Genomic DNA, 27131 nt, shown 5'->3' with positions numbered 1-27131 from the left:
TATATATAAATATATAGATAGATAGATAAATATGGTCCCACTTTAAGTAACTAGATGTGTACGTAGTATGTAACCACAGTGTAAGTACACATTGGTACATAGTATCTACAGCTCTAATGTTTGTGTAACTACATGTATGTAACAACCCACTGAATGGTATGCATAAGTACAAATGTGTAACAGGACATTGGTAACAACACTTTTTGGTAATGAAAGTACACATGTGTAACAGGACTAACAGCACTTTTTGGTAAAGAAAGTGTTACACCTTATATTAGATTTACCATGTAATTACTCTGATATTACACAGCAGCGGCCAGTACGTTAGGCTTTACATATAAATTGTGGTTGGTGTCCAGAATGTTACACTTTGTATTAAGTGGACAGTTCCTGAGGAGTTACCATGTAAGTACACTTGTATTACAGTGGTGCACCAACTCCACCAACTCGAGATCCAACTCCTCCCACTTTACATATCCCTAAACCTACCCATCTCCACCCCCTGGATCAAATGGTTCCAATTACTCTTATACATATTGTTGTTACAAAATGTAGTTATATATGTCCTGTTACACATTTGTACTTACACAAACCATTCTGAGGGTTGTTACATGTGTGTAGTTATTACAGCTGTAGATACTATGCACCAATGTGTACCTACACCGTGGTTACATACTACGTACACATCTAGTTATTATGTAAGTACACAGGTATTAGGGCCAATTAATATAAAGTGGGACCATTAATTTAAATATAAATATATTAATTGTTTTGCTATATAGACATTAGTGGTGGTTGTGACCCAAAATGTAGATGCCAACATACAAACATATGAGATTCCTTCATTCTCAAATCATAAAACTACATGGGGTACAAAAACAAAAATAAATAAAAACAAATAAAATATGCATGTTTGTGTTTGGTACAAAGCAAAGCAAAGCAAAGCAAAAAAAAAGAAAAGAAAGCAAAACAAAACAGTAATATGAAACATAAAATATAGATCATCAAGCACAACCATTTGAGAACCACTGCTATATTATACTATATGTATTATCTACCTCTCTATATTTACAACTGATGTAACATAAGATTAGCCATTTAAGCAATTTAACGCCTTCTCACTAAGTAAAATGTGTTATGAAGCCTTCTACTTGCTCACAATCATTTAAGTGATTTTTAGAGGCGATGTGTTACGCTCTGTTAAAGGAGCAAGACATTCCTGTCATAAAATAAGACAGCCCATAGACTCGGGCCTTAAAGGGGTCATAGGATACCCATTTTCCACAAGTTGATATGATTCTTTAGGGTCTTAATGAAAAGTCTGTAACATAGTTTGGTTAAAATTTCTCAATGGTAGTGTAAAAAAACAAAATTTTAACCCTGTCAAAACAGCTCTTTTCAGATCAAGCTCTTTTTGTAACATTTTCCTTTAAATGTTAATGAGCTCTGCTGCCCCTGCCCCTCTCTTCCGAGCTGCTCTCAGAGAGACTGTTTACTTTAGCCGCATTCATTGTGAAACTTGCTATTAGGAAAGGTGACTTGCAAAGATTCTTTACAAAACATTATACTCACTTCTTCTGTAGATGAGGCTGGATCATGAATGATTCGTGCGAACATAGATGCATTTAGGTAGATCGGGGGGAGCATTCCCTTCAGAAACAAATGTAATCCACTGCGAGTTCAGCAGCTCAGATGTCGGGAGTAAATGACGACTGCTATGTTCATTATTACATCCAACAACAGAACACCTCAATCGCTTAGGAGTCATTCTTGTCTACATCTGCTCCGGCGGTGAAACAATGGCGGACTGATGACAGCTCACTCAGGGCGGGTCTGAGGTAAGACACCAGTCCAGTCTGTGCCGTCTATGGTCTGTGCTAAAAATGCTACTGTCAATCAAACTATCGTGGGAGGGGCCTGTTTTTGTGATGTCACACAGACAGGCATCTGAGATCGGCTCGATTTGAGAAAGGGGAAAACATTTAACACGATTAAAAAAAAAACACTGGGTGGATTTTTATCATTATAGGGTGGTTGTGTACACACACTGCCAACACACATTTCAGTTCAAACAACTTGTAAAAGTGCATGTAGCATCCTATGACCCCTTTAACATGCTTGATAACAAAAAGTGCAGGACAAAGTGAGATCATTTATTTTATTTGATCAATGCAGACACAATTGTAGTGTATTTGTTTTGCTAGCAATAGAAATGGCTGTCCAAAATGTCATGTTACAAGTTAGTCGATATACTGGGTGAATACAGTTGATATAGTAATGATACAAGCGTTAGCACAATGTCAAGAGACTTTCTTAAACAACAACTGAACATCGCTGTCAATGTGGAAAGAATGGAAACACATTGTTTATGTTTACTGTTTACGTCTAGCAATGAGATCTTGCCATGGTACTGATGTGCCTGAGAGCATATGTGGAAAGACTAAACAAAAATGACAGTTCCTGCCTGTCTAAACAAAGTTTTAGTGCTTAATTCTCAAATTGCATTTGAAAAGTGAGAACTCCAAACACTGACAGACATCACTTCACAGCAGCTTAAAAATGGGTTCCATGTTGCACTGACGGCTGATAAGATAAAAATAACATTTGGCGGTACAGATGGCTTTGCTGGGGAGAGTTCCAGCAGATTTGTTGGAAAAGACCTTTCATCATACGTATACATTGGTAAAGCATGAAGTACCACTGCAACTTAATTCCTGTTAACGCCAAGTGTGTTTGCAATATGGATGAGTTAGAACTATGAAAAGATGCAAACTATGCTCGCAGTAGGACAAAAACAAGAATTAAATCGTACACAGTATCCAGTCTTCACACAGTGGCAGCTAATGAGTGTCTGCAGAATACATGCTATATATTTAATGCAATCTGCCTGTAGAAATATGGTAATCATATACAGTACAGTGTGGAGAAATGTGTAAAAACCATCAAACAGAACATTAACCCTTCTACTGCCTTCATTTTCCCATAATTTGATAGCATTTGCTTTTACTTTGTCATTCTTAACATCTAAATGTAACATTTAAATATTCAATAAATAAAAAATAAAAAATGGATCTATGAATGACACGACAAACATTGTACTTTTGTTTAAAGGGGTCATATGATGCGATTTCAATTTGTTCTTTCTCTTTGGAGTGTTACAGGCTCTTGGTGCATAAAGAAGATCTGTAAAGTTGCAAAGACTAAAGTCTCAAATCCAAAGAGATATTCTTTATAAAAGTTAAGAGTCAACCAAGCCTGCCTAAAACGGCTCGTTCTAACACGCCCCCATATATCTATGTCACGATGTGGGAAGATTTGCATAACGCCGCCCAAATGTTCACGCAAAGAAAGAAGGCGTAACTTTTATTCTCGCTTTTATTCTCGCCATGTCGTGAAGATGCTGTGTGTTTGTGTTCTGTGCGTTTTGTTGTGAAAGCAAAACTACTTTGTTTGGCCTTCCAAAAGAGGATGATATCCACTTCGTCATGCCTAGAGATGATCCGTGCTGGTCGCTGAGGAAATACATCAACTTCGCGCTGTGGATCGCCGGATCGACTTTAACTGTGGACGAAGCGGAGTCCAGCCCGGGGTCGTCACATGTGGTTGCCGCAAGCCTGCCCGCTGCCACTCACTCAGACCCGCCTTCGCTCACTCTAGCCCGCCGTGTGAAACTACTTTGTTTGGCCTTCCAAAAGAGGACACGACTAGAAATCAGTGGTTAAGTTGTATTTACAACACTGTTCCAGAACAGTTCAACCCAAATATTCAGATGTGTGCAACGCAATGCGAAAAAAAAACAGTAAAAGTCATTATAATCCATAATTATGTCCCCACTGGAAGCAACAAATGCCTCGTTTATAATGGTGTTTAATGTTTTTGTCTCGTCGCTCTGGCCTGGACACGCCATCACAGTATGGTAAGGGGTGTAACGTTTCCGTCAAACGCTTGAGGTATTCGGCCAATCACAATGCACTAGATAGCTGGCCAATCAGAGCACACCTCGCTTTTTAGACCGATGAGCTTTGTAAAAATCGACGCGTTTCAGAAAGGCAGGGGATAGAGGAGAAACAATAATGTACAGTATGTGGAAAATAATATGTTTTTTGAACCTTAAACCGCATAAACACATTTCATTACACCAAATACACCAAATAATGTTCTTTTTAGCAACATCATATGACCCCTTTAAAGATGAAATACATATAGCCTTACACAAACTGTTAAGCAAGTACACTTTTATCCCATAATCAAGGCCACATGCAGAGCTTTTAAGGACAATAGAAGCATTATTACTTCAAAGCAATATTTTATCTAATATGTATAGTTATAGATAGTTAATATCTCTAAACATACCTGTACTACATTTGACATCTTTTCATGACAACCACGATAGTTTGGAAACACTGTCCTTTTTATTGAGAGCCGTCAACGTATCCTGGACAATGCCACCATTTTCTCACCATGAAAAAATGGCATGAAGAGTTGAATAGACAGACAGCAGAATGAAATAATAAATAAGTGGCAGGACCTTTTGTCGCTTCTCTCCAAAAAGACACATTATCTGTCTGGGTTTGTGTGGATCTGTGAAAAGCTAAGAGGCTTTGCTCCAGCTCTCCCACCCTGTCAGCACAAAGGAAAGACGCTTGCAGAGAATTACAGCAAACGCCGGGGGGATATTTTCACTGTGACATGCCACTGACCTCATGGCATCTGATCAGAGCCTGATCCTTCCCCTTTAAGATGCCTCAGAGCATTGTGGGTAACCTGAGGGGCCAGAGTTTGCTGTGGCAGCGGCGCAGTAGGGCTCGCAGAGAACATAAAATAGTAGGTAAATCCATGTATTCCCCTGTGAAATGGATGCTGGTACAAGGAGCGAAAAATAAAACCCTATTTGATTAGGGAGGCTGAACTACCTCATTGTAAGAGGGATTATCTCAGCATGAATTTATTATCTATGATGAAATTTATAATAATAACAGTCAATTTGAGAACAAACCAGCATATGGGATTAAGAGCTTTTAACACAAACACAGTAACACTTGAGTGTTAGTAATGGTCTGCGTACCTTGGTTAATAAGGGGATAAGAGAGAACATTCTTGTTTAACACAGTGTTCCAGCCCTGAATACATTTACATAGAGCAGACCAAAATACAGGTGCTGCCACTGACATGTAAATGTATAAGGCAAAGAGTTTGAACCAATTTTTATAACAACTACAATATAAAATGAAGCCACATTTTAAATCTGCATAAACAAATGCAATGCTAACAACAAACGGTTGACAAATGTCAGCTAATACCATTGATTTTTGGCATTTAAATATTTAGAATCAGAACAAACATTTAGTTTTCCTTTTTCTCTTGACATTTACCATTTAGTGCGTATTGTAGTAAGTAATATTCAAATGATGTCTTTAGTGACAGATTTTCAAAAGCATTGTTTGATGGACTGATTCAAGAACATGAGGTTTTTATAAAATATGACCACTGGAGACTCTCTGTATTAAAGCTCTGCCGGCAACAAATCTGCCTAGAAACAATAGACCATGATAAACAAGGTGCTTATATGTTTGTCACAATGAGTAGTGTATTTACTGCTATTGTTGCAGTTTTGCTCACATAAGCAGTTCGGATGCAGTCCATATGTACCTTTATGCTGTGCTCCCATATACAGTACATATATATATGTGTGTATATATATATATATATATATATATATATATATATATATATATATATATGTGCTTTAAACATTTAGTGTATATAAACATATAATTAAATAAAATAAAGATAATAAAAAGTGTGTACTTTTAAGTATATATTTATAAAACATAGGTCCATTGAAAAATATTTTTTAATAAAAAATATGAATCATGCTGGCACACAAAATGACTGATTTAATACACACACACACACACACACACACACACACACACACATATATATAATCACGTAGACATAATTTGTATGTGATTATTACATATTTAAACATAAATCAATATATATGTTTATGTAATATGTGATTATTTAATATTTAAATATAAATCAACATGTATGATTAGAATGTGTGTGTGTAATATCTTTATAATTATTTAATTACATATCTATACACACAATATTTATAATACACTGAAAAAAAATGATACTAAATTTTTTGGTAAGTGGCTGCAAACAATTTACTTTAGCTACATTTAATAAAAAAATATTTTGAAAGTAAGTCAACTAAATGTGTTTATTTAAATGTAGCAAAAATAAATTGATTGCAACCACTTACCTTATATAAAATTAGTAAATTCAATTAATAATTTTTTTTCAGTGCATGTACTACTAATATTATCAAAAATGTATGGTTTCACTTTATTTTGATGGTCCCTTTAACACATTCTGTTGACTGTAAGTAACATTGCACCAACACATCTACTAACTCTCATTAGAGTGTTAGTCGATTATTAGTAGAGTGCTACGGTTAGGATTAGAATAAGTTGACATGTACTTGCAAAGCTGCTAATAGTCAGTAGAATGTCTGTTGGGAGACCCTCACAATAAAGAGCTAGCAGATATTAAGCTCTAATGAGATTTGTTTGACGTGTAGGTGCAATGTAACTTGTCAACAGAATGTTCAAAAAGGACCATCAAAATGAAGTGTTACCAAATACATATATAGTAGCTGATATCCCAGCATCCTCTCTGACAGAGCGACTCGAGGTGTTTCCTCTATTTTTCCTTATCTACCGATGCACAATGGCTTGGATTAGTCTCAGGGTTGACTTTCTCCAATGTCTATCAGCCATCAGCTTCAGGTTTTTCCAATCAATCGTACGAGCCCCGCATGTCAGAACATGATGTAACATGCTCAGTGAAGCCAAACACAGCTCAGGTGGCAGGCAGGAGATGTTTCTTGTGAGGTGGCGCATGGAAATATTAAGTGTCAGTATGAAATGATAACATAGATTCTGTGGATAATCGTCGCCTCAGCGTAATGTATTACAAACATGTGCGTTCTTGTCTCGTTGTATCATTTTATGACCCCTTGTGTTTGCGAACATGAGAGAGCCCAAGGCCGATGAGAACAGAGAATGTGATTTGGAGTTGCTGTGAATGCACATTTGCTTTATTGCGCTTAAATAAATAACCTTTGGCCCAGTGGCATAATTCATCTTCATTGTCTGACATAAATAAGGAGCGAGATGGTGGTGGGAGAGAAATTCATTTGTGTTTTGCCTTTGAGCAAAGGCCTGTGCATTTTTCATCTGATCTCTTATTGAAGTCTAATTATATGTGTCTGCACCAAAGTGTGTATGTGTGTCCGTGAAGTCACATCTGCTTGTCTTTTTCACAAAGACAACATGTCACACTAGCAAACAACACACTGTTTAAAAATTGACATCAGGCAAAAAAGAATGTTTTAAGAATTTCTTACTCTGATACCTGTTTGCTCTCATCTGACCCATGCCTGCTGTATGACCACGTCTCTGCCTTTGTCTAATAAAGCTCTGCGAATGGATCCGCAAGTCTCACGTCTCGTCAGCCCCGTAACAGTCATGAAGTTCAATATAGTTTGAGTCTTGAGCTGACACAGGGAATAAATTACATTTACATAAACCTGCATGCTCTTTTTGTCAGCTTGTCATAGACTACATAACACAGCCGAAGCATGTTTCAGATCTCTGTAATATAAAATAGTGTTGCATTGCTCACTGCAAAGAAATACGCAAACTAAGTCTATAACCCACTGTCCTTTGTTTATAATGGCACATGAATATCTTCAGATCGCTGCAAAACATGAGTAAATTCATTTGTTTAGTTTATAATAGATTGAGTCTAAGGAGATGAGGACGACAACAAGCAATGAGAATTCAGGAAGCTTTGAAGTCAAATGCCAAGATATTTAAGAAAAAATTAAAGTTTTTATCGATTGGAAACAATTGAAATACTTAAAACGATTGTTACATACCAGAACGGAGCCGGACTGAATGTGAGTTTGTAAATTAAATTACAACACTACACAAGTCTGCACAGCCAAAGAGGCTCACTGAATATTAATATCAAGAATGTGCATTAAGAAAATAGCAGACATCTGATCAGCCAGAGACAAAAAACAGTGGGAAAATCTGACCAGTTATTATTATAAAAAAAGAAAAGAAAAAGAAAACATTTTAACTATTTAAAATATATATCATATATTGTAGTAATATATACTATTGTCCTGTAAAAATAAAAAAAACTGCATTTAATAATATATAATGTAATATAATATAATATAATATAATTGTTATTATTAAAGTACCTGCCAAAAGTTTGGAAACATTACAATTATTTTATTTTGAAAAATCTCTTCTGCTTATCAAGGCTGCATTTATTTGATCAAAATAAAGTAAAAAACAGCAATATTGTGAAATATTATTACACAAAATATATATATTTTAATATATTATAAAATGTAATTTATTCCTGTGATGCAAAGCAGAATTTTCTGCATGATTACTCCAGTTTTCAGTGTCACATGATCTTTCAGAAATCCTTACAATGTGATTTGATGCCCAAGAAACATTTCTGATTGTTATCAATGTTGAAAACAGATGTGCTGCTTCCTATTTTGTGAGGAAATGGTGATGCATTTTATTTTTCAGGATTTTTATCTTTGATAAATAGAAAGTTCAATGAATAGCATTTATTTGCATATATCATATATATTTATTAAATTTGTTGAAGCATTTATTAAATAGCAATCTTTTGAAACATTATAAGTGTCTTCGCGCGCTACTCACTTTTCATCACTATAATGTATGATGAATAAAATTGTTAGTTTCTCTCTCTTTTTCTAAAACTTTACCATATATGTTTAAGTGGTATCATTGTTTCCACAAAAATGTTAAGCAGCTAAAACTTTTATAATAATAATAATAATAATTATTATTATTATTATTATTATTTCATTTTTAATACTGATCTAAAAAAAATCTGGATTATTCTGGAAGAATCACATCCATGAAATTGTGTCTATTTTAGTTGTTTTAAAGGATGACTTTGTCTTAATTTAATATTCATCTCCAACCATTAGAAATATTGTTTTGAAAAAGTGCTCAATCCCTCCTCCTATTAAATATAGTTATCTTGTATCTTCTTTTTTAGGCTGGATAGAAGCAGCTATCAAAAAAGTATTAAGACAGTACAGCATATATATTCCACCTCAAGTCTCCACAGGCCATATCAGCCTTAGTTCCCACAGACATAATGGGGTAACTTACCACATAAAAACAGAACAGTTTGTCATGGTCAGCCTAGAGGCAGGAGAAGAGGCAATGTCCATGGCCTACAAGGGAAACAGAAAAAAAAAATAATTAAGAACAACACCCTGTTTTGAACTATATCTGAATTCACTTAATTAACACTAGAAGGTAAAAAAATACATTGTTAACAACTTGTCATTTGACTGGGGTGAAGCCAAAGATTGTCTGTAAAGCTTGGTGAGCTGTGCGTCACTCATTATATAAGATGTGAAATGTTCTCAGTATAGAAAAAAAAGTTCCATGTGTTTACTTGGAATCGATAAATCTAAACAATGGAATTGCATCTTACAGCCACTACACTCCAAACAGTTAGTCAAAGGTAAATTAACTTTAAGATGTAAAATAATAATAATAATAAAAAAAAAAATCAGTAAATGTTTTTTGGAGTAAACTAGTAAAATCTTTAATAAAGTCATGAAACCATTTTTTTTGTCAAATGTCCAATAATGATCCAAAATGAACAAAATGTACTCAAGCAGCACACTGTTGCTATGGTTACCTTCTCAAGTGAACGATTTTCTGTTCACGAGCGTCTATTTACCATTGGTAAAATAACATCTTATAGAAGAAATCATACAATAGTTGGTAAGAAACAAGCTGCCATGTTCCATTCAGAAAAAAATTAAAATAAAACAAATTTATTCAAATATTCATAATGTCAACAGCAACTGCAGCTCATAAACTTTAAGTGTATATTTAAGTATTTGTAAAGCCTCAGTAATAATGCCTCAATTTAAGTCAGCCACCAAAACCCATTTCACATTAAAATAACCGCAAAATATTATCTCCACACTGCTGCTTATGCCCTAGTTTTACATGATCAACATTGCTATGTCAGGTACATATTCTTCAGGCATTTATCAGAAATGAAATCCGCATCTCTCATTACAGTTGAACCGTTTTAAGCATCTGACAGATCTCCTTTTGAGCTACTTTCCCACGATAGCAGATGGCAGCCTTGTTCTTTATATGCATTTCTTAGACATAAGCATGTCTCTTTGGTTATATTTGAAATATACTAATAAAGTGAGCTGTAGGTAAGACTGAAAAAAGAAGGGAGACTATTCTCTCTATAAAAAGCATGTATTATGATGGCAGAGCTACTTAAATAGATTGAAGTGATGCCTTGTGACGCCTCACATTTCATTCAGGAGGAATCTATTTGACACTGAGAACAGTTTTTAACTTTGTTTATTGAGTGACTGCAATATAAGAATGATTTGGGTATTAGAACACATGGAATTGGTGAGTAGGCTCCTCTGTGTGTTAAAAAGGGAGAGGGCAAAGAAAGTTGAAGGACAGTGAGAGACAGAAAGACAGATGTTTTCGAGCGTATGATGAGCAATGAGACTAGGTTGGAGACTGAGTTGCGCAATATTCTGGCACAAAAAAGGTACTGCAGCACTACAGATTTGAAACAGCTGTGCAACTGATAAAAGAAACTACACTTTATATAAAGAATGTTTAAGCATAATTGACTCTTTTTGCAGGTTACATCGATACATCAGTAAGTGGCAATAAGTGTCTTGATATGGGAGTCATTTATTAATTTATTCAAGTGAACTTTTCAAAAACATTGATTCATTCACTGACTTTCACAAGACAGATTTGTAATGGTCTTTATGAGTGAGTCATTGAATAAGTCACTGAAGCAATTCATTCAAACACACTGATTCATTCTCTGGTTTCTTTCCTAAATCTAAATCTGTATTTAAATACAAGTTATTTAATATTAACTTTTAGTTTATCCTTTAAATGAACATAAATATAGAACATTTGTCTTGTTCAATTATGATAATATTCATCTATATCTGGTGAATATATTTGGAAACACAACTTCACAATATGCTTCATGATGGTATTTTGTTCAGTTTTATACCCCTACTAAATAGATAAAGTTAGTAATTTTATGACCCTGCATCCCACACATATTCAGTAGTTTATTTACAGTACCATCTGTTCAGAATCACGATATCAATTGCGAAGTATTATAGTAGTTACTGTACCAAAGTCGAAAACTCTGGTATTGGGCCAACCCTAAATTAGCCTAATGAACTGTATCTGTGTTTGCATGTGTATTTAGCTTTTCTGTTTTCAGTTAACAGGAGTGAAAATTGTCATTATGTAACATTAGTTGCCATGTCCTCCTCTCGTTTCCATAACCTGCACAGAGTTACAAGTCATTAATGGCTTCATTCCATCAGTCTTGATTTCTCTCGTTCACCTCCTCATCTGGCCTTTCCTTATTTTCTTTCTCTTTTCCTCCTGCACACACACACACACACACACACACACACAGAGTCCACAAGAAACCACTACATCTTAGTTAAGTGGCACCAAAAAAGGTTAGTTGTGCTCAAGGAAATAAAATCTGACTCACCCTCTCTCTATACTTTGATACAACCTTGTTAGAAACTCAAATTATCACTAGCATACCTGAACTGTGTGTATGTGTTAGGGGTCTTTGACTATTCATCACACTGTTGGACTTGCTAGAAACAGCAAAAATGAGTTGCTGTGCAAGTCCTAGTATTTTTATTTTTTACAAGTATTCATCCATATTTGTCTTTTAGGTATGTTGCATGTGTACATAGGGTCATGCCCTTAAACCAGGCTTTTTCAAAAGCATATACATTAACTGGGGAATTTCTCCAGTGGGCTTGAAGCCCATATTGCAGATGAAGCTTTAAACTTTATATGTGCTTTTGCTTCTCTGCACTAGTCCCTCACTTGACCCTCTACCAGGACATACACCATGTAGCCTAACTGAACTTGACTGGACTGGACTGAACTCTTTTGCTTTGCTCTTCAATTACACTCTCTCAGCTCCTTGTTGATTTTATCTATATACCTATATACTTTTATATATATTCAGCCTTTTAAATAGTTATAAAACAATGTACTTGTTTCAAATAAATGCAGTTTTTGGAACTTTCTATTTATCAAAAAAATCCTAAATAACAATAATAATAAAGCATAAGAGTTTCCACAAAATATTAAGCAGCACAAGAGAAATGTTTTCTGTGCACAAAATTAGCATATTATAATTATTTCTGAAGGATCATGTGATACTGAAATTCAGCTTTATCATCACAGGAATAAATTACATTTTAAAATACATTTAAAAAGCAAACTTTCTATGGTTTGTTAATTTTTTTTTAGTGTGTAAAAATAAAGTAGGTTACTATCTGTGTGTAATTTGGAAATTTCCCCTTACCAAACTATTAAAGCCTTACAAAGCCTAGAGGAAACTTGAAGCTAGAATTTGCCTCTTATTGCCAGAGATAGTCATGTTTCACAGTCTCGCTCTGAAGCCAGACTTCACGTCTCCAAAACAGAATTATGTATCCCCGGGGTCCAAAAATAAACCTGACGCTCTGTTTGGCTTTTTGTCACCCTGCTCACATCCCTTTCGTTGCTAATCAGAAAAAGTCAATACTCTATCAAGCTTTGCCTGAGAAATCTGAGATGGACACAGTGGCAGAGCTCCTGCATGCTCCTCACCTCCGGTCTCAGGAGCTATAAAGCAGAATGATTTATGATATTTATTCTCATAAAAGTCCCGCACGCTGTCTAAAAGCCTTGGATCAGATCGCTAGAAAACGCAGCTGACGTTGAAGCAGCAGTAAGTAAACATGAGGCACCATGAGGTGACAGCTAGCATTAGCATTAAGCTCTACCAACCCCCATCGATCAGTTCCGGAGAAGCAAATCAGGATGCAAATTTCCAGTTAAACCTCAGGAGCAGTCGACATCAAAGCAGCACTCAAATGCAACCATGCGTGCCAGACTGCTGATGAAGATAACGGGTGATTGAACGCCATTGGCTTAGGCTGGAAAACAACAGGAGCCATCAACTCGGCATTAATACCGATCCACTTCTGCTTGCATTCTTTTCCCACTTGTGGTTAAATGAGCACATGAACCTGCTGTGGTTTCAAATACAGAACACTGCCAATAGGAGAGCACTGTCAAAATAGGAGCTCTGGCAAAACAACATTTTAATACATCACACTCATCTCCAGTGACATTTGTGCAAGTCTCAGACGTGATGTAGATTAATGTACCGTTCGCAGCTAAAAGACTCTTATAAGTGATAATGGAGAGGACAGTTGTTTACAGACACATTAGCACTCTGGAAACGATTCTCAAATCAGCAAATGCATCCACAAAAGCTAACAATTGAAAACAGAAAGGTTTCTTGTCTGCTGAGAACCAGAAAACATCCATTTTAAATGCACAGCGGTGAAAGCACTAAACAGTTATTATAGTGCAAAAACCTGCATCCAATTCAGTTCTCAACATTTTCAAAGGGTTCTGAAACTAGGAGTATTAAGAGTCAAATAATTAATTGCAATTCATTTTGTGATTCCTGACATCTCTCTCTCTCTCTATATATATATATTCCAAACAAGTAACTATGAGAAAGAAAACAAATATTTAATTATCAACATTTTCAAAGGGTTCTGAAACTAGGAGTATTAAGAGTCAAATAATTAATTGCAATTCATTTTGTGATTCCTGACATCTCTCTCTCTCTATATATATATATTCCAAACAAGTAACTATGAGAAAGAAAACAAATATTTAATTCATAATCAACATAAGAACACATCTTAGTGACCCTTATTTTAATACATTTTATTTAAATTATTTTCAGTCATCTTGCAGCCCTCTTAGATGTTTGATGAAGTCCCCTTGTTTATTTGCATAATTTGATTTGTTGATTTTATTTTAGTGACTCAGGTGCTAAAGCAACAGCGTGAGCAAATAAACAATGCTATCAACGAACATGATTCATTCTCGGTGAATTCCCTCCTCAATGTTTTCTGTAATAATTTCAGAATAAACCCTTAAACCAGAGGCCTCAATTCACATGGTGAAAGGGGAACTGAGGGGAAATGTAATTGAGTTATCTGCTAGCTCCTAATAAACCATCTTGTGTGCTTTAGTAAACAGTGTCTTATTTTCCCAGCGGATGTAGCAGACACATATTAGCTTATGTGAAATATAGGCCACTGAATGCAAATCACCACCGACTTTCCCACCACTTAAAAAATACCTAATCTACTTTTTGCTAACCCTAACCCTGGATCAACATTATTGTCCAAAAATATAGACTTAACCCAAGCCCTACCCCGAAACCTAACCCTACCCATAATTTATTCCTAAAATCAGTGGGAAATGATAGCTGATTAACAAGGGTGTAGAAGCACCTAACCCTGATTGTAAGCCTAAAACAGATATTTCCAGAAAAGTTATATCTCAATTCTGATTGGTTGATTGGAATGTTGTTCCAGGATCAACAAGGATGTTGATCCAGGAACATGTTGTACTTGGTGAAATCACGCTCACCCATGTTTCATAGCGTGTTTGAGGAATTAAAGTTCACCCCAAAATTAAATGTTTGTCATCATTCACTCCAAAACTGTATGACTTCACCTTCACAAAAAGTGAATTTTAAAAGAAGCTACTAAATAACACCACAAAAAGTATCAAAAAATTGGTCCAAGTCTTCTAAAATCATAGTTTTGCAGAGAATGAAACATAGACGGCTATTGTTTGAAAAAAAAGTGGTCAATTTTATTAACAAATCATTCTTTTGGTTCATTTTCAATGAATCAACTCACTGTCTAACTGACAAGTCACAATGTATAAAAGGCCAACTGGAGATCAAAATGTTGGTCTATTTGGCGCAAAAACTATCATACTTTTAAAAGAAGCTACTAAATAACACCACAAAAAGTATCAAAAAATTGGTCCAAGTCTTCTGAAATCATAGTTTTGCAGAGAATGAAACATAGACGGCTATTCTTTGAAAAAAAAGTGATGTCAATTTTATTAACAAATCATTCTTTTGGTTCATTTTCAATGAATCAACTCACTGTCTAACTGACAAGTCACAATGTATAAAAGGCCAACTGGAGATCAAAATGTTGGTCTATTTGGCGCAAAAACTATCGTATGAATTATACAGTATATGAGTTGCATGGAATATTTCAGATACCCATTTTCACATTCAATTTGAAAGTTGCAGTGTGCATTAATTGTAACTGCATAGAAAAAGACAGACCAGCACTTTATTCACAGAGAAAGTCATATGGGTTTGGAACAAGATTACTGCAAGATTAGGCTGATTACACATTTGGAAAGTTGCTAAACAGCTAAACAGAGTACCTGAAGCCTTGTATTATGAGTTGTGTCTTTGTTTCATGAAAAAAGCCTGAAGATTTAATTGCAACAAAAGAAGACTAAGTAGCTCTGGTGGATTCAGTGATGTTCCATAATTCATACCAGCAAACATCATTAGCAATTTATGGTGAGGCAACGTTGTGGATATAGCTGTTAGCAAAAAGAACGCACAAACTCATCGGTCATATTTGCACATATTTAGTTTGGCATGGGAAAAGCAACAGAATTGAATACTTTTAAACCTATGAATGTCTTAACTGACAAGAGAGTATTTGCAAAAATACTTTTTACTAAAGATTTACTAAAAATATCCAGCAATCAAAACCTTTTATTTGAAAACATAGCATCAAACTAACAGATTAATTTAAATGGAAATTTTTTTTTATTTTTCTGCACATAATATTTATTCTAAGCAACATCTCTTGTTCTAAAGGATTCATGCTTTTTTGCAGACTGTTACTCTTTTTTTTGTGTGCAAACTAGTGTTAATTACATAAAAGCATAGCACTCTAATGTGTTACCGTCTGCTTAAGAGTGCCATTATTAAAAGCACACTCCATTCCAGAGTAACACAATGTCATTCAAATCAATCTTAATCAGTTCTGTGTCAGCATCAGAGTCGCTGAGTGCACGACTTAGGTGTCAAACATCTAATTTAATGCAATACTATCACACTAAACCGGTAAAGTGATTCAAAACCTGCGTTACAACCCATTCTGCTATCCTCTTGAGAGGAGGAAAAGAGAAACCATGATCACTGTCAGAAAAATAATAACGCTGATAATAATAGCATTGACGCAATTAAAGTGATGATTGAGACGGGTTGAGGGAGGAGACTCCAATTCAGACTGGAATCATCGGCTTTTCACTTTACATGTTAATGCAGCAAGCACTAGACCGACAACGGAAACCATTTGTATTTTTTGCAATTAAAATTATTCTCCCAATTCTCTTTCAATCCTGCCTGGTCTTTTATTCTCTTCTCTCTCTCCTCTCTGGCAGTGGTTGAGAGTCTGAGGTGGCACTCAAAGAGAGAGAAATCTCCAGACAAATGAACAGAAACATTGTCATCAAGTAAAAAAGAGAACAGAAATTAATGTATGCCAGATGCTTTCATCCAAGTCCAATCAGCACTTTTCTAAAACAGAAGTTTGGAAAGGTACATGGCAGTTTGCTTTGTAGAATAAAGTCATTCTAATTAAGTGCATCCTCACTTATGAAGGAATATGACAACATAAAACCAATGCATAATTCTCTTCATCTAGCTATGTCTTTCTTACTTTATATTCTCTTCAAACACTGTCTTTCCCAGTGGAGTGGAATATGTGAGCGCTGAAATGTGGAAGCAGAATTCAGATCTCTCTCATACCCCTTTATCACATTATAAGTATAACACATCAGCTCGCCATGCAATGCACATCAGCGAGAATTCACCACATGTTAAATACAGTGTTAATTGACTATTTGCACTCAAAACTCCAAATGAAACAAAGATGGAATTTAATGAAATATTACCAGATATTACCAGAAAGTCCAGAAGTTAGATATATACATTTATGTAAGATGAAAAAAAGATCAAAACACAGTAAAAAAAGTAATATTGTGAGATATTATACAAGTTAAAATAACTGTTTATTGATTTGGTGTTCAAGACACATTTCTTCTTATTATTAATTTTGAAAACATGCTTAATATTTCTGTACAAACAGTGATACTTTTTTTTTTCTTCAGGAAAGATGCTGTCAAATAACATCCTAAAAAAGTATTTAAATATAATGCATTCCTGCTTAATTAAACTATAAATGTTTTTGAAAAGAAAAGAAAAGAAATTATAAAATTTTAAACCCAGGTTAAATATATATTATATATATAAAAAATTTTTTTAGAGTGTAGTGATTAAAGTGGGAAGTGGGAAGTGGAAATCATTGTCGCTTCATTTCACTCACATACTCTGCAATCGAATTGCTGTCTAACTAAAGCTTGACAGGCAAGATTATAATGAGGTACGCAATATACTGTCACTGGTAAGTGCTAATAAGAAAATATGACTGCGTTCTATTAATTCTACTGTTGCGCTCTGGATGTTTGCCGGATCACTGCTGAGCTTAGTCACTGAGATCATTTTTGTGATGACCGAAGTGTCACTAATGATCTGCAAACACGCAAACAGTAGATGATGAAAAATGCAGGGGACACTCTTGTCATAACACACTGTTCAAGCTTCAGCGTGTCATGGACCTAAATAAAGGACAATGCACACTTAATGAGTGAAACACAATAATGTCTCTAAAATTTTGATTAACATATTACCTAAACATATCAATCACATTTTATTACATTATAACAAAGACAACCTCAGGGATCCTGTACTTTGCCAATAAATTTATATTATTTGTCCATTACTTTTTTATTCATGTGTGAAAACGAGATTATTTCATGGAGATCGCAGATATAAAAAGTAATTTCTAGCTGACAAAACACTTTAGAAGTGGGTGTGACTATGAAAAACAAAAACATTCCAAAACTTCTATTATTTTCCCAAACCACAAAATCACGTTTTGAAATTCTCTGGTATATCCAGGTTTTTCTAGAACGGTGAGATCTCTGGAACCTGGCATGCTACTTCTAAAATAAAGTTTAAGCATAGTAATCTGGTTTTCTAATATTAGGCATTTTAAACTGGTCTTGCTGGTCTCCTTGTTTTATCTGGTCAGCCAGCTGACCGGTAGCCAAAACCCTTCTAAAACCAGCAAATCAGATCAGCCTGATAAGTCTAGGAGACCAGAAAATCATTTTAGACAGGTTTAAGCCATTTGTTTAGCATTCTAATCTACACAATCTACACAAAACCAACTAGAGTCAACCCAACTATTCAATTAGCACCAGACCAATAACTACAAATAAGTATTTGTAAAGGCAAGAGATTAGCCGCTAAACAATAAACAAAGTCCACTGCAAACACTCATTAAAGCTCAGTATTTTTGCTGATGATTGGCCTGCAGCAGCACGATAAGCATTTCATTTCTGCGCTTCTGAAGGAACAACACGCCGTCATGTGTGTCTGTGAGTGCGGTCGTCACAGACATAATCTGTCAAGCAGAGGACGAAGCTGTGTCTCGATATGGCATCACAAGATATGGGGTTTTAAACAGGCAATAAATCACTGCAACAACAACAAAACACAAGAAACAAACTCATGAATCATCCTGAAGACCCTGTGCTGATCTTTTTCAAGCACAGCCACCACATGTTAGCATATCGCTAGTCCATATTTATACACACCCAGCATATACGCGATATGCATTCCTCTGTCGTGCTGCGAGTATCCAGAAATCTGAAACTATTTCATCCACAAGCCTATTTCCTCATTTTTCTTTTGTCATACAATACGTGTTTGATGTTGTCAAGCTAATGATTAATTTAAGAATATCCAATCCAGTGTCTTTGCTCGGGTTTGTGTGAGTTTGATGAGGCATTTTTTACCGGATAAGCAATAATGAATTATTAAAGAAGCTGAGGCCTTTTTTTCTGTGGAGGAAGTGGAGCCAGAAAGGAAGCTTATGGGCTGTTTCCTGGAATTAAATGCACCCACAGCAACCATACAATCTGCCTGTATAAGCACATTAATGTACAGTCACTGTCAACACCATTGGATTTGCACTGCTTTTGTTTTTTGATTTGTGCAATAAAATCGACTTTCCTAACAGACACACACAAATGCATGTAGCCTCCCACGTTCCGTGAACGCTAAGTGCTTTTACTGTATTCTCAGATAGCTCATTTAGACAAATTATAGCTTCAAGTTTCACATTTTCTGTTCATCACCTTTTTTTGCATGGTTTCAATTACTTTGGTTAACTGCTTCTGCTCCCGTACTTTAGTTTGTCCTCTAGAAACCACAGGCCGAAATACGATACATGAAAATTACGTTACTGTTAACACAGAGTGTTGAGAGCAACGATCCTCTCTATTCAGTGTGACAGGTACACATTAACAGTTTTTCCTCAGATGATTTTGCACATTTCTCCAATTCAAGGTCAGCAAACTTCTCCAAGTAACAGCTCAGCCGAAAAATTCTTGAAAATTAATGAAAATTCTGTCATCATTTACTCACCTGTATGATGTTCTTTCTTTCATCTGCGACAGATGATATTTGGAAGATTTTTTTTAGTCCATGTAGTCAAAATCAGTGGAGTCCAAAACAACTATAGAACCCACTGAGACTGTTTTTCCCCCTTCTCTCAAAATGTCAAAAGTCAAATACGCCACCATTCAAAAGTTTGGGATCAGGAAGATTATTAACTGTGCTTATTTATTTATTTGAAATAAATTTATATTTTTTTATTAAGAAAGGATGCTTTACATTTATCACAAGTGACAGTACAGACTAAAAGTAAATACTAAAAAAAAATTTGAATAATTTGAAATTTCTTTTCATCAAACGAAACTAAATTAATAAAATAAACTTTTGCTGTTTCTACAAACATATTAAGCATTTTCAACATTGGTAATACTAAGACATGTTTCTGGAGCAGCAAATCAGCATATTAGAACGATTTCTGAAGGATCATGTGACCCTGAAGACGGGAGTCATGGCTGATGAAATTCACCTTTGCCATCACAGGAATAAATTACATTTTAAAATATGTTCAAGGTCTAAGTTTATTTATATAGCACCTTGAAAGCAACGAGTGCTGACCAAGGTGCTGCACAGCCAAAACATCAGAAATATCAACTAACAAAAACATTAAGACAATATAAAATTTGAAATAATTAAATAATACAATAAGTAATGCAAAACATCACCAAACAAAAGAAACAAACAGAAACAAAACAAAAAAGTATTTTCAAGTTAAGCAAAAGCCTGAGAAAAAAGATATGTTTTAAGAGATGATTTAAAAGAAGATAACGTTGGGGACCAAGAACTGAAAAAAATCTCTAAAACAGAAAATAGCTATTTTAATTTGCAATAGTATTTCACAATGCTCGTGTTTTTACTGTATTTGTAATAAAAATGCAGCTATCGTGAGAATAAGAGTCCCCCCCCCCCCAAAAAAAACCCATAACAAAACAAAAACAGCTACTGACCCCAAACTTCTTAACATTAGCGTAGGTTTAGATCGACATGTGGTTGCGAAAATACTGACATAATTATAATTTCCAGGACTTTCCCTTTAACACTGACAAGAAAAATAAAGCCACATTTTAAATTCATGTTGCATGTTGTCAAATGTCATCACATTTACATCTGCAGTGTTAGTATGACTCACAGAAAAGAAAGTGGAATTTACCCCCAAAAAGTTCACTCAACTGTCATGACTTTGCCATGTATAAAATGTGAGAAAACGTAGAGCACAGAAATAATGAGGACCCTGGAGAAAGAGTGAGGAGAAAAAGAAGAGGTGTAGGACTGAGAAGAGGTGGAGTGGGTAGAGAGAGGAGAACGAACAGGAGGAAGAGATAAAAAGGAGTGGGGAAGGGTGGAGGAGCTGAAAAGAGATGATAGGAGAGAAATAGAGGATGTAAGAAGAGGAGGAGAAGGCATTTAAAGAGTTGATGAAAGAGCAAGAGGAGATGGTTTACAAGAAGAAATAAGCTGTAGCAAGAAGAGAAGAGCCGAGATTGTCTATGTAATGAGTTATGGTTTCTAAATGAGAGCTGCTAAACATGGTCAACAAGGATCCAGCATCACCATCTGTGCTGTCATGGAGCCTTACAATAGCAAGACTCATTTATTTTACAATCCTCATCCTATTTCCACAGGAACAATCCGAAGCAAAGGGTTTCTTGCGGTTTAGGACAATGTCCAATTTCACCATGCAGTCAAAGTGCGTGAGTGGTTTATAGTATAATCACTTTCCACCACACTCTCCATTTCTGAATCCATTTCTTCTCCACTTGGAGATGGAAAGTGTTTGACCGCTACCTCTATGACAAAGTAACTCTACTCCAAACAATCGAAGAGGCTCTCAGAGATATAAAGGCATGTGTGTGCAAAATCTAAAGAATATTATTGTTTTAAATAATCCAATCAAGTCGAGGATTGCCCAACTTGAAAACAATTCTTTCAAATGCATTTAAGATCTAATTAATTATATTATATATAATTTATTTCTTATATCATATACAGTATATAGTGTATATGAAATTAATCAGATACTGTACATACACAATATAAACAAAGGTTTGTGTTCACTATACACAGTTTTCACATTGGTTTTGTTACATGTTGGTACCTCTTGAAAATGGTATTTTCAAAAACAATTAATTTAAAAAAAATCATAAAAATAAATAAATAAAAAGAATCAGATTTAAAATATGTGGTTTTATATTCAGTCCAATTGTATATAAAATATGAACATAATTTACTAAGATATTTGGTTTTATTTTGCCCTTCTTGTCAACTATAATAACTAAAATTAGATGCCATTTTATTTAAATGGTAAAACTGAAATTAATGAATATGTGAGGAATTATTGTCTAAATTTAAATAATATTTTGTTGAAAGACCAAAACTATGACAAAAAAACAACAACTAATTTTACTAAATTAACAATGCATATAATAATAATAATACATTGTATGGATTGCCATTGTGGAAATTAGTCTATACATGTTTGTCTAAAACCAATGTTTTTTTTCTTTTGTTAAAAATATACAAAATAGATTATGTAAATAATTTTGGACGCCACTGTCAGTCCAATTGTATATAAAATATGAACATAATTTACTAAGATATTTGGTTTTATTTTGCCCTTCTTGTCAACTATAATAACTAAAATTAGATGCCATTTTATTTAAATGGTAAAACTGAAATTAATGAATATGTGAGGAATTATTGTCTAAATTTAAATAATATTTTGTTGAAAGACCAAAACTATGACAAAAAAACAACAACTAATTTTACTAAATTAACAATGCATATAATAATAATAATACATTGTATGGATTGCCATTGTGGAAATTAGTCTATACATGTTTGTCTAAAACCAATGTTTTTTTTTCTTTTGTTAAAAATATACAAAATAGATTATGTAAATAATTTTGGACGCCACTTAATTTCCTGAAATATGTAAAATCAGTTGAGAAAACCTGTATTGGTAATCACAACATGGCACACTCTCATGATGACACATGCTCATTTACTCTGGGCCCATTCTGTTTCAAAGGATAAGATATTTGCGTGCTAATTCTTCGAGAAATTAGGAATGAAGCATAGCCTGATAGTCTTGGCTCTCAGTTATAGGTTAATCTGTTCTACTCAGAGGCATTCACGTTTCAGGATTACACATTCCCAGACCCAATCCAGGCAGAGGAAGACAGGCAACATGAATGCCAATCACGTCCAGGAAAGTGGAAAGATGTGATTCGCCTCACAACGAGATCTGCATGAAATGCAGGAAGCTGTAAAAGGGGCACTGATAAGACACAGGTGAGCTGATAAGCCATCGGATATCTCGCCTTTTCTCCTTCCCATCATCCTTATTTCCGATCTTCATTCAACGTCAAAAAGGCAGATTGGAAATCACCGGAGCCATAAGGTGCTCAACCCGAGGCGCTATCGTGACTCATACCTACATTTCTGCATTACACAAAAAACATTATCGCCTGTCCCATAGGGAAAATAACAGCATTTTTGGTTAGGCACCTACAATCATCGCATGCTACAATGACACAATCCTGCTCCTGTTATCATGTTTGGACTTGTTCTAGTCAGTGACCCAAAAATAAACAGAGCATATGCAACAAAATGGAAGTGATGATATACATGTGTGCACTTAGGCCCTCCTGTGTACCCTTATAGGGGTTCCTGAATTAAACATGAGCTTGAGCCCAGTGTTGCAATGCAGAGGCTGTACAGCTGCTTACCTGCTGTTCCTCATAAGCTTGCGCACACCACTCCATGTGTACATTCATGCTTCTCTGATTCTGCAACGTGCCACTGCAATTCCTCTCAGATAAAAGCCACTTCCTCTGCAGGGACATGATGGGGTCTAATGAAGCTTTCTGAAAGACTGGGGATAAAGTGCAGCAAGCTTTCTGTAAGGTACAAGCCACTAGCATGATTACGACTACTATGATTACGGCGTAAGCGCTTTAATATGATGACTATGTACAGATAATGCATGCCATTTTATAAACTTCCTTTCAAAGGGATAGTTCACCCAAAAATCTCAGTGTCGTTCCAAATTAGTATGCGTTACTTTCTTATGTGGAACATTATGATATTTTGAAATAATAATGGCTAGAGTTAATGAGTAAATTCTCTCTAAATATAAAGAATATTAATGTTGAAAGTCAAAAACTATGACTAAAACAAAAACTGTATAAACAAACAAACTTCATAGAAAAATAAATAAGAAATTGCATGGCTCTTCATAGTGGAACTATATGTGTTTGTCTAAAACTGAAATGTCCTGAAAGATTGATTAGCATTACTGTTCATATTATGTTGGGGTTCAAACATTGACTTTCATTATATTGACAAAAACAAATTTTTCGGTTACACTTTATTTCGATAGTCCACTTTAGACATTCTACTAACTATAAGTAATTTTGTAACTGCATGTCAACTACATGTCAACAAATTCTAATTAATTTGTAACTACATGTCTACTATCTCTTAGAGTAGACTGTTAGGGTAGGTTTAGGGTTAGTAGAATAAGTTGACATATACTTGCAAAGTTTCTGATAGTCAGTATGTTGTATGTTGTTGACCCATCAAAATAAAGTGTTAGAAGATATTAAGTAGATAGTCTACTAATACTCTAATGACTGCTAGTTGACATGTAGTTGCAAAGTTACTTACTGTTAGTAAAATGTCTAAAGTGGACTATCGAAATGAAGTGTTACCCATTTTTCTAATTATTTTCTTTTTTGTTCCACAGAAGAAAGTATTCATTATAGACTTACTGCAATGTTATATAAATGCTAACAGGTTCTGGTTAACAAGGAGTTTGCTGAAAAATTTAAAAGATAAAAGATAGATGAAATGCTTATGCTCCTGTAGACAAATCATCTCAGCAAAAATAATACGCTTTAATGGATGTTTGTAGTGGACTTTTGTTCATTGTTATTGGCAAATCTCTTGCATTTACAAAATCTGTAATTATTTGCCTGGTGCTAATAGAAGAGTCAAGTTGGCTCTAGTTGGTTTTATGTAGATTGTACTGATAAACACCAAAGTACAATATATAAGTGCTAACAGCTTCCTGTCAACAACGAATTTAACAGGACTTTATGTAAGAGCTGATTAGTGATCTGTAGTTACAATAAGAGCAGAGATGTATAATTAAGTGAGTCCCCAACAGAAACCAGACAACTCGGCACAAAGTATCAGAGACTATTGCTTGAATTCGACCAACAATCTTGCCAAAAACTTTTTGCTTGAAGTCCCAGAATTTTTGCCCCCCTAGTCATTGATACCAGCTCAGCGTCAAGAACAAACTCCTTGTCAGTGGCACACTTAGGCTCCATTAAAGTGATATAGCATCCCAAAATGAAAATTAAGTTTTGGAGAGCAAACTAAATCCTACAGGTTTGGAACGACACAAGGGTAAGTAAATGATTATAGAATTTTCATGTTTGGGTGAAATATCTCTTTAATATATCTATCATGCAAAACAAATGCATAACCAACATCTTTTGATCATTTGAAGATCTTTCAAGGATGTTTCGAGTGTAGATTATTGTAAATACCTCAAACAAAATACAAGTTTGTTAATCTGTTCTGAGCCAGCAAGCTTTCCCTAGTTTCTTGAAATGATTGTGCTTCACGTTCTCATTTATAATCAATGTTTATTCATTCGCAGTCAAAGGTCTATTTCAATTACTGCTTGCTTGTGCATTCCCATGAATCACTGGGGTGCAGCTTATGCGAGAATTATGTGGCTGAGTCATTCGCAACAGACTCATTTCAAAGCATACCGGCTCCCCAAAAACGTGTCTCAGCTGCTGTCTAACACACCTGGTTGGATCTTTTGAATTATCCAGAGACCTCTTGTGAGCTGAATCAGAGGTCTTTGTGTAAGGGCAGGACAAAACATATTAATTCAATTTCTCCCCACAGGGAGGGCAAGCCACCCTTGCACTATTTCTCTTCCCTGAGTGAGACAACTGAACATTAAAAAAATTGAGGATTTGAGAAGAACAATTGGGTTTGTCTTATTTCCTCAAGACAACATAGAGAATATATTATCAGGTTACCGCGGAGAATGGAAAGAGAAAGGAGGATGATAAATGTTGGGAAGACGAAGCAAAGAGAAGGTTCAAGCTTTCAGGTTATCAGAACAACAACTGCTTGGGTTGTGGACTTTTGGTTAAGCAATATTTTAGTGCTGTGCTTGCTCATTTCATTGTGATTCAATGCTCATCAGCGGCTGCTAATTTACGAAGAGATCAGTCGAAGTTTCACAGAAATAGCATGGGGGTAATAGGGAACACATTTCCCTAATCTACTTTCCCTTAGGGGGAAAAAGCATCTAATTTTTAAAAATATATTCTTTCACACCTTTTCCACAGTTACGGCTTATCTCCTTTCTGCAGTATTTGCCTTTTTTGTTCTCCCAATGTCATGCTACAATTCTTCCACAATCCCCCCTCTGTTCTCTAACAACAAATGGCCACTCGCCTCTTTTTGTCTTAGCGACAGCAAAACTGTCTGTTTCTTATTGAAGCTCTCAGCCTCTTCCCCAACCCATTGTCTCCAGTTTCCCATTGTCTGTTGGCCGTCTGCTGCCTGTTATTTACGGTTCTGCAGAACTGCAGGGGCAGAACCCAGTTACTCGCTGCTAAAACACATGGGCCGTTCCTTCCACTCTTGCCAAGAAAACATTATGTTTTAAACTTACTGTCAGCAACTGCACCCCTAAATCACATGCATACAGTACATATGTTAAGGCAGGGTTTGTCTACAGGAAGGCTCCACAATTAACACTTGCCAAATGCTAAATTTTGTGCTGGGAAGTAAATAAAATGAAATTATGCACCACAATCTGGTGACTTGATTGATTATTAAGTTCTGTATCAGTTACAAAATATTATTACTTGCCTATACGGCCCTTAATGGGTTAGCTCCTGCGTACCTAACTAGTCTTCTACCCCGCTACAATCCATTAAATTCCGTACATTTCTGCCATATGTACATTGACTGACAGTCACCACTGGTAAGCTACCACTAAATGTTGTAGAAACTTTGCTCTAAAGTTACTTTGCAATGATTTGTATGGTGAAAAGCACTGTACAAATAAACTTGACTTGACTATTTAGCGCCCAAACTCTGGAATAACCTACCTAACATTGTTCGGGAGGCAGACACACTCTTGCAGTTTAAATCTAGATTAAAGACCCATCTCTTTAACCTGGCTTACACATAACACACTAATACGCTTCTAATATTCAAATCCATTAAAGGATTTTTTAGCTGCATTAATTAGGTCAACCGGAACCGGAAACACTTCTCATAACACCCGATGTACTTGCTACATTGTTAGAAGAATGGCATCTACGCTAATATTAGTCTGTTTCGCTCTTATTCCGAGGTCACCGTAGCCACCAGATCCAGTCTGTATCCAGATCAGATGGTCACTGCAGTCACCCGGATCCAGTACGTATTCAGACCAGATGATGGATCAGCACCTAGAAAGGACC

The 27131-nt window shown here is 35.3% G+C and overlaps 1 long non-coding RNA gene across 1 annotated transcript in view; it reads right to left on the bottom strand.

Moving 5' to 3' along the window:
• The window catches only part of LOC107586064 (uncharacterized), a 98041-nt gene that overhangs the window by 33734 nt on the left and 37176 nt on the right, over positions 1-27131 (bottom strand). The window contains exon 2 of the long non-coding RNA XR_001609314.1: positions 9249-9313. This is a non-coding gene — a long non-coding RNA (uncharacterized lncRNA). The remainder of the gene's footprint in view (positions 1-9248; positions 9314-27131) is intronic.

This window comes from Sinocyclocheilus grahami, unplaced genomic scaffold (assembly GCF_001515645.1).
Source record: "Sinocyclocheilus grahami isolate Dianchi unplaced genomic scaffold, SAMN03320097.WGS_v1.1 scaffold77.1, whole genome shotgun sequence".
In the NCBI taxonomy this organism is placed as follows: domain Eukaryota; kingdom Metazoa; phylum Chordata; class Actinopteri; order Cypriniformes; family Cyprinidae; genus Sinocyclocheilus; species Sinocyclocheilus grahami.
This window is presented reverse-complemented; position numbering and strand designations above follow the sequence as displayed.